The sequence below is a fragment of the Panthera pardus genome, unplaced genomic scaffold (genome assembly GCF_024362965.1).
Source record: "Panthera pardus isolate Hobbes unplaced genomic scaffold, ASM2436296v1 HiC_scaffold_18, whole genome shotgun sequence".
Taxonomy (NCBI): domain Eukaryota; kingdom Metazoa; phylum Chordata; class Mammalia; order Carnivora; family Felidae; genus Panthera; species Panthera pardus.
In genome coordinates, this window is record NW_026526743.1 from 19185900 (window position 1) to 19195416 (window position 9517).

The following is a 9517-nucleotide window of genomic DNA, read 5'->3' on the forward strand; positions in this document are numbered from 1 at the left end:
GAGAATGAGAAGCAGCTGACAGTGCATGGAGCCAGATGTGGGGCTCGATCTCACGAACCTCAAGATCATGACCTCAGCTGAAATCAAGAGTATGACGCTTAACCACGCCCCAAGGAAAAGATTTATAAAATGCAAATCTTAGGATGTGAGATCTGGCCCTCAAACCTTACCTCAGAAAACCTTCAATGACTTCTGTGGCTCTGTGACCTTAGAATAACCTGGGGTCTGTTTACAAAACCCTGTGTGAACTGGCTCTTGAAGTCTCCTGTCTCAACTTTTTTTTTTTTTAATATTTAGTTATTTTTTATTTTAAGAGAGAAGGACAGAGTGTGAGCAGGGGAGGAGCAGAGAGAGAGACACACACAGAATCCCAAGCAGGCTCCAAGCCATCAGCACAGAGCCCGATGCAGGGCTCGAACTCACTAATGGTGAGATCATGACTTGAGCTAAAGTCAGACGCTCAACTGACAGAGCCACCCAGGTGCCCCTCCTGTCTCAACTCTTATTACTCCCCTTTACTGTCCCACATTCTTGTTGCTGGGTACAGTTGGTGCAGCAGCACTGGCGAGGGGCAGGGGTGGGGGTGGGGCGGTGGGGTGGAGTGTGGCAAGTCGAGCCACTTGCTGCTGACAAAATCCAAAGGCAGAGAAATGAGTGGAGGTGAAACAAGAAAGGAATTTATTTAAGGGAGGCCAACACCAGGAACACAGTAGACTGGTGTCTCAATGGTCTCCAAAGTGTAGAAAATACTTCCAGGTTTTTAAAAAAAGTGTGGTCTGTGCACCTGGGCAGTAAAGATCAGGTCAATCCATGTCTCGGACTCAATCACTGGCAGGGTCTTGCTGGCTCAGAGCAGTCCTTGTTGCTTGAGGGGGTAGGTTCAGGTCCCATCGCGGGATGCTTTGCCCTCAGGGTCTTCATCTGAGCCACGAACCAAGCTGGAAAGAAGAACCCAACTAGGAAGTTTGAGATCAAAATTGGAAGCAGCCCAAGTCCTCTTTCATTCTCTCCACCCTCCAGGCTTTGTCCTCCATTCCAGAAGCCACGTAAATCTTCTCTCTGAATCCCCCTCTGGAGCCTTCTCATTGCAGCTCTAAGTCTAGATACCACTCCAGTCCAAGGGCCTTCTCATTGCTGTCCTGAGAGCAGCTGTTGAGATAGTTGCTCTGTCCAAGCGATCCTATCCAACCTTCCTATCCAACCTGTGCTAACTCTGCCATTGAGCTAATCACAGTGTGGTGAATTGCCTGTATATGTATCCATTTTCAACATTAGTTCACAAGTTGTGCCGAGAGCAGGGACTGTATATGTGCCTTTTCACCACTGCATTCTCAAGTACTGACTTAGGACCATGTGCAGACCTGCAAAATACCGGTCGGTCTCTCTCTGTCAAGAGACCAATTATTTTTTGGCATTTTGTAAACTTTCAAGAAAGATACAGTGAAGGTGACCTTTTTTATTTTACTTTTTATTTTTTTATTTTTAGGAGACAGAGCATGAGGGGCAGAGGGAGAGAGAATCTTTAACCAGGCTCCATGCTCGGCATGGAGCCCAAATCGTGGCTCGATCCCATGCCCCTGGGATCATGACCCGAGCCAAAATCAAGAGTCGGATGCTTGACCCACTGAACCACCCAGGTGCCCCAGAAGGTGACCTTTTTAAAAAATAGGAGATACAGAAGGAACGACTTCCAGCTTTACAGATTCTATTTTAATACGTGAGGCCTTAAATGAGTGGTGTAGGGGCTTCATTATGGCACCTGTGTTCTATGTTTGTTTTTTTTTTTTTTTTTTAAAGTGAAATGTTTTGCCTCCAATCCAGGCATTTTTATTCATTTCTTGTTGTGTACTAAGTTAACATGCAAATTTCAATTGCCAGTTGAGTAGTTCTGGGTGATGTTTTCTTGTTACTATATGGCAGACACCCATGGCTTTCTCATTCACCCCATCTGGGCCTCCAGTGTGGTCTAATTATCCTGAAAAGCCAAGATGTGTTAGAGCTGAGCTTGATTACTCTAATGGCACACAGTGTTTTTACAAACCTCCCGATTCCTGAATAATTATCATTATCATATGTATGTGTTTAGCCAAAAGCTTAATTGGAAAATTCCAGAATGAAACAATGCTACATGAGGAAAAAAAAAAAAACAACAAAACTTCCAGTCATTTTCTTAAAAAAAAAAAACATTAAAAAAAAATCAAAGTACTGCTAATACATGCACAAGGTTAAACCATCAAATCATGCAGACGGGCTTCTATCGCAGGGCAATTATTCCCAGCCTATGTCTCCCCCGCCGTGGTCCTACGGAGGCAGCCGCTTTTAACTCATTCGGCTGTTTCTCTTGGTGGTTTCTCTAAATAATATGCTTACATCACCAGTTCTTGATTCATCCATTTTAGACATTATCTTAATTTCTAGCTATGTTAAATGAAGGTTTATCTTACAGGGGTAGTACTTAAGGATATTTTAAAGTTCTTTTCCATTCCCTAGTTGCCTTTATTTCCCTCATGCGGGACTGATGTCCAGGCTGTATGCATTGTAAGGTGGGCTTGTCATGTCTGGGTGGTGCCTGTTCTGACCATGCACAGCCTTTGCTCTACCCATAGTTCCGTGGTATGAGGATGGCCCTCGCCTCTTGGTGCTATGTTTTGTTTTGCTTATCTTAGTGTGACTCTTCCTTTTGGAGGCTTTCCTCAAAGTCTGGTGACTATTGGAGCACATATGAGAACAGGATCATAGGGAATCTCTGGATGGGACCTCTGGGCTTGCAGGGGGCTCACAAATTGAAGGAATTCACTTAGGGTGATCAGGTGGGAAGCCACTCTCTTAGACAGTTAGCTGGTGAACCTCTAGATGACAGATTGTGGAAGTTTGGGGATGTTCGATTCTCTTTTAGAGAAGAACCTTTGCCCTATTTCTGGGGATGGTGTATGTCAAGCCAGCACATGGCTGCTGGTTCCGAGTGGTGGGGAGTGGGCAAGGTTCAGCCCCTTGTCTTACTCCTACCCTTTGTTGTACTGGGTATTTATATGACACAAGCCACTTGGGAGTCCAAAGGGATGATTTGCTCTCTGCTTGGCTGCTGTTTCCTTCCCCGCCATGTGCATTCCAGTCCTTGGCCTCCTGTACTTGCCTTTATCAGTTGCCTCCATTCTCGGTTTTTTGTGTGTATGTCCAGTAAAATAGACATAAAATTGACCATTTTCACCATTTTTGCGTGTAAGGTTTGGTGGCATTAACTACATTCACAGTGTTGTGCAGCCGTCACCACCATCTACCTTCAGAACTTTCCCATCTACTCAAACTGAAACTCTGTACCTGGTAAACAATACCCCCCTGTTCTCCCCTCCCCACAGCCCCTGGCAACCACTATTCTACCCTCTGTCTCTATGATTTGACTACTCCAGGAACCTCATATCAGGGGAATCATACAATATTTGTTCTTTGTGTCCGCCCTCCATTTTACATCATCAATAAGGCTGTTGAAATTTCTTATCTCTTCGATTTCTACTGAAGTTCCCAGCTCTGGTTGTGGATTTGCACCTTTTACCTCTTTTACTGTTCTTTCAGTAGGGTAGTGGGAAGGCACGGAAATAAAAATGTGAGGTTAAACAGCCATTTAACCAGAGTTTACTTATTTGGAAGAGGGGGCATTCCAACAAAAGGACAGATATTGTTTGATTGCACTTGTATGAAGTACCTGGAATAGCCAAATTCACGGAGACAGAAAGTAGCATGGTGGTTACCAGGGGTTGGTGGCAGGGGTCATGGGGAGTTACTGTTTAATGAGTACAGAGTTTTCAGTTTGGGGAGAGGTGGTGGTGATGGTTGTACAACAGTCTGAATACACTCAAAGCCACCAAACTATACACTTAAAAATGGTGAAATTGGTCAATTTTATGTTATGTATACTCTATCACAACAAAAGCTTTTTTAAAGAAAGGAAATAATTGAGACTTCTCTCTTTACTGCATTTAATTCTATTACAATTGAGCGTCAGAGGAAAAGTAGCTCCTTTAAAATGCTATGGAAGGGGGGTGCCTGGGTGGCTCGGTCCGTTAAGCGTCCCACTTCGGCTTCGGCCATAATCTCTCGGTTTGTGAGTTCAAGCCCTGCAGGGAGCTCGCTTCGGGCTCTCTGCTGTCAGTGCAGAGCCTGCTTTGGATCCTCTGCCTCCTCCCCACTTGCCTTCTCTCTCTCTCTCTCTCTCTCTCTCTCTCTCAAAAATAATACATAAACATCTTTTAAAAAAAATTCTATGGAAGGTGGGGTTTTAATTCTGGAAATGACAGTATCTTGTATTGGACCCACTTACTTGTTTATAACGATTACTAACCCTAGAAGAAAAACATTTTTTAATGTTATTGCTTGAAGGCACTGGTAAACAATCTAGAGCAGGCAGGAATTGAAGGGAACATGAGTCTTGTAAGAAGGGAAGGAAATAGGTTTAGTGCCAATTTATTAGGCTTTTCCTCTGAGGACATTCCGCCTTTCGGCAACACACGGCACCTTGTAGAGTAGGGTTAAGATATAAAGAGGTGGTTTTAGTAGCTGAAGAGACTGAGCTTAGATTTTGGGGCTGCCAAAACAGTTGGGAATTGAGGGGTGACCTCCCAGGAAGGAGAGAGTCATACTACAAAATGTGCATATAAATTCCCCCAAATCTCTGGCTGACTCCTAAAGGGAACATGCACAGGGCAGGACCTCAGGGACCCCAGTGAAAGTTTTAGGTAGAATTTTAGGCAGATATTTCTGTACTAGTTTGAAGTTCAAGTCCTGACAAGTAGGAGGGGCTCGAGGAACTCCCAAATCTTTTTATAGAAAACCAAAAGTAAGCCCAGAGTTGAGTATTGTCAGAAATCAAAGACATCGGGGTGGGAGGGAGGGCAGGGTGGGTGATGGGTATTGAGGAGGGCACCTTTTGGGATGAGCACTGGGTGTTGTATGGAAACCAATTTGACAGTAAATTTCATATATTAAAAAATAAATAAATAAATAAAAATAAAAAAATAAAAAAATAAAAAAAATAAAGAGACAAAAAAAAAAAAAAGAAATCAAAGACATCCTTGGGGTGGCCTAATGGCAGACTGGATACAAGAGAGTCAAGTTGAAGACAAGTCAGTAGAAATTATTCAAATGAAGATTTGAATAGGGAGAAAATGATTGAGGAAGATGAGTAAGAGTCTCTGTGACTTTTGGGAAAATATCAAAATGGTCTATTAGATGTGCATTTGGAGTCCCAAAAGGAGAGGAAAAAAAGGATGGGGTAGAAAAAAAAATTCCAAATACCAGTGTTCAAAATTCCCCAAATCCGGTGAGGTACATCAACCCCAGGTCCAAGACTGAAAAGAGAATCTGTAACACAGCTTCATAGCTGCTTTTGTTTTGTTTTGTTTTGTTTTCCTGAAGTGTATATATAGATGTAAAGTTTGCAGAGAGGGGAGACTTAGTCCATGGGCAGCCACAAGATGGGACATGAAGTTAAAATCCAATGACTTCTAGGCCCACGGTTAGCTTGATGTAAAGGAATGCAGAAGGCCAGCCCCTCTGTGATGGAGCTTCAATAACCAGAGCACAATAGGCCAGGAAACAATGACAATGCTTATTCCTGTATCTGTGGGCTTTGTAAGTATCTCTCCCAGGGTACCAGGGCCACGGCAAGGGTGAAGCAAGGCAGGTACCTAACACGCAAAATTTAAGAAGGCCCTCATTCCCAAGATAGAGTTCCAATAAAGAGACAGAGGGCTGCTCCAGCACATTATCTGTTCGGATGACATCTGTCAAAGGAACACAATGCCACCACAGCATTAGGGATCATGATCCCATGAACAGCCTTGACACGCCGTGAAATGATACTGACCAGCCCATTAAGGTACTGCTAATAAAGCATTTATCATTTGATCTTCCTATGACCTGCATTGCAGAGCAGAGAACCAGCATTATCATGCTCCTCTCTTTACAGTGGGAAGAAAACTAAGGGCCAGGGAAGGTGGTGGTTTTGACCTCAGGGGGTTTTGGCTGAGCCAAAACCAGCACTTGAGGCTTTTCAGTCCAAACCTCAGCTCTTTCTATCGCAGCTAGAAGAGAAGGGAATCCACTCAATAACTGATTCAGCCCTATATGTTTGTGTGCAAAATTCCCGTGTTTGTTCTGTCTCATATCTTGCCTAATTATGTGTTTTGACAGTGACTTGAGTTATTGAGGGTATAAAGAAGTAAATTATGATAAGTATAGGCATAACTATTGGCAAATAAAAATGATAGAGTAACTCATCAATATAGTATTGCAAATCACTTTCATAAAAATGGCCTTCTCCTGGCGATTCAAAGCATCATAAAGAGAAAACAAATTACAGTGGAACAACTTTTAGAGTTTATAGAACACGATTTTAGGACAAAAGTAAAAAAATAGAGCAAAATAATGAAAAGAAGAGTAAACTATATAACAGCAAATTATATGTTACTAGAGTCTAGTAATTATGTAAATTACATAGCAGTATATTCTTAGATTTAGATGTTATTGGATGCCTTGCCAAAAGTATTACTTTATTGAAAATGATATTTAGACCAATACTCATCACTTACCTCTAAAAAAGTTAGAAGTACTTCATGGGGTAACATTTTAGAGAATCGATCGTCTTTCCCAATACACTGCACTGCTTACAAGATCTGGGCACCATACTGGTGTTTGCGTAGGTAGCTAGTTGGAGTTCCAAAGTCTCTTGGACACGAGTATGCACTAGTGTTGGTAAGATGGCGACCCCCTACAACGTCTTCTGGGTTTGGAGTGTTCTGAGTGACGGAAATGTGACTTATAGGCTCTGCGGTGAGCACAGAGGAAGTGGTGGCAGTGTGGTGATGGCAGAGGTGGCGGTAGTCATGGTGACGGTGGCAGTCATGGCGGTGGCAGCGGGGGTCATGATGAGGGTGACGGTGGTGGCGGTGATGGTCGTGGTGATGGTGACGGTGGTGGCAGCGGTGGTGACGACAGAGGTGGGAGTCATCATGGTAGGGATAGTATGTTAAATGAATGATAAAGGGAGACAAAAAGCAACCTTCAGAGGTCTTCCATCTGCCACAAAGGAATGTGTTGTTCAAACATCAAGAGGTTCAAAGAAAGTAGTTAGATAAACTAGAAAGAAAAGACGTTCCAGAAGTATCTGATAGGAGGAATGAGGAACTGGCCAGTTGGTGTCATCCTTGTTCTGTCACTGAGAACATGAGCACTGATCGTGGGGCCTGCAGCCAAGCCGAGGAGCTGAAGGCGAGGGAGGCTGCGCGGCATTGCCACAGGTCTCTCCAGACTCTCCCGGAGCGATGTGGAGATAGGAGCCAGCTCGCAGATTCCCTTTGCAGATGAGCGCCTGTGGGGACCCGTTCAGCTGGCTGAGGCTGTTCTGAGAAGTGTTTGTGCTTTTGCACAGGTTGCCCCTTGCATTCTGGGGCAAGGGCAAAATATAAATGGAGACCACATACCATATGTCTGAATGTTTAAAAGTTATAATTCAAGCAATAAATGGTTGAATAAAATATGTTAAGTTCTTTTTTCTCTGGACAAAGTATACCTTCAGACCAAGCTGAAGGCCAGGTTCAAATGTAGACTTTTTAGATTCCTTGGAGTCCCACACTGGAACCTGGGAAGTGGAAGAGAGGCCCACACAGGCCAGTCCTGTATAGGGGGCATGAGGCTGTTGGGGCATGGTATTGTGGATCTTTGGGTAGCCACGGCATGGATTAGAAAAGTGGTTAGTAAGCTATGCTCCTGGGCCAAATCGAGGCCCTCTGTCTGATTTTGTAAATAAAATGTTATTGGAATCCCAGCCACACTTCTTCATTTACATATCATCTGTGGCTGCTTTCTTGTTACACAATGGCACAGCTGAGGAGTTAGAGCAGACATCTTCAGGGCTACAAAGCCTAAAATATTTATTCTCTGTTCCTTTATTAGTTTTTTTCTAATGCTTATTTATTTGTTTTTGAGAAAGAGAGAGCGCACAAGCAGGGAAGGGACAGAAAGAGAGAGAGAGACACACAGAATCTGAAGCAGGCTCCAGGCTCCGAGCTGTCAGCTCAGAGCCTGACGTGGGGCTTGAGCCCACAAACTGTGAAATCATGACCTGAGTTGAAGTTGGACGCCTAACTGACTGAGCCATCCAGGTGCCCCTATCTTCTGTTCCTTTAAAGAAAAAGTTTGCTGACCTTTGGTCTGGAAGGAAGTGGGCAGGTTCCCATGGGCTTGCCTCCTTGACTCTAGACTTGGGAGATGCAGGTAGAGGAGGGCCAGAGTGGATTTCCCGAAAGTGTGGGGCCCCAAACCTGGATCTGAGCATGAGGGAGCAAGGCCTATACTCTTCAAACTTCCTGTGCCATGAAAGACAAACAAACAAACAAACAAACAAACAAACAAAAAAGGGGCTAAGGAGCTATTCCCAGCTAAAGAGGAATAGAAGTACAAGACCAACACAAGCAATGTGATGACTAAAAGATGGGATCTGGGACCAGGAAAACATATGCTCTAAAGTACAATATTGGAAAAACTGGTGAATTTTCATACGTCTGTCAATTAGGTAATAGCTTTGTATTAATGTGATTTCCCACCTTGAGAGTTATACTGTGGTTATGCAAGTAGATGTCTTGTTTTTAGAATATTCACAATAAAGTATTTAAGAGTAAAGGGATATGATGGCTGCAACTTGCTCCCAAATAATAATAATAATAATAATAATAATAATAATAATAAAATAATAGTAATAATACATGTAGAGGGAAAATAAAAATAAAATAAAGCAAACGTGGCAAAATGTTAGCAGTGAATCCCTGTGAAGTCTTTCTAGGAGTTCTTCAGCCACTGAACCCCTTTCCCTCGCTATTATATTCATTATAATTCAAAAAATTATAACAAATTACAAATGAAAAGGAAATGAATACGGTTAAGGAAAGGAAACGGAAAAAAAAGTCATTTGGGTGGCTGATGTAATTACCTATGCAAGGCCCATCAGGGCTGATGTTAGGCTGACTCAGGCTCACAAGGTGACCATGGGCCACGCTCAACTTATTAAGAAGGATACGGGGCAAGAACTGCAGCAGTCAGCAGGGAAGATCTGGAACTCTTTCCAGTGAGTGTGCCTGTCATAGTTCACTCAGTAGGTGCAAGGAGGTGAGGTGCACATCTGGCCTTTACCAGAGCAGCTCTGATTTCAATGTGCATGCCTCCCGGGAGGCAATCTCACAGTAATTCTGGAGGCATAGCTTCCAGGGCCTCTGCGAGGGACGTGCGCAGTTACAAGGGTTCCACACTCAGGAAACCCAAAACAGTGGTTTCCCCATCAGGTATTTATAAGTCTGTCAGTCCAGATGCAATTTACCAATGATCATTTTTACTGTAAGCAACGTTGTCTAGCAACATAGTTGACGCATACTCTCAGGGAAAGAAACCTAGGATTAGATTCTCATGCAGAAGTGTTTTGTTAAACCTTTGCCAGTCATTTACCCCCATGAGTTTGTTGAACACTTTTAAT

At 43.3% G+C, this 9517-nt stretch overlaps 1 long non-coding RNA gene across 1 annotated transcript; it reads right to left on the minus strand.

Annotated features, from left to right (window-relative positions):
• Positions 1-655: 655 nt before the first annotated feature.
• On the minus strand, positions 656-7057 carry LOC128778080 (uncharacterized). Its single transcript, XR_008423475.1, has 2 exons — positions 6585-7057; positions 656-938 (listed from the first exon to the last, which is right to left on the minus strand). It is a non-coding gene; the product is annotated as an uncharacterized LOC128778080 (long non-coding RNA).
• Between the last annotated feature and the right edge of the window lie 2460 nt (positions 7058-9517).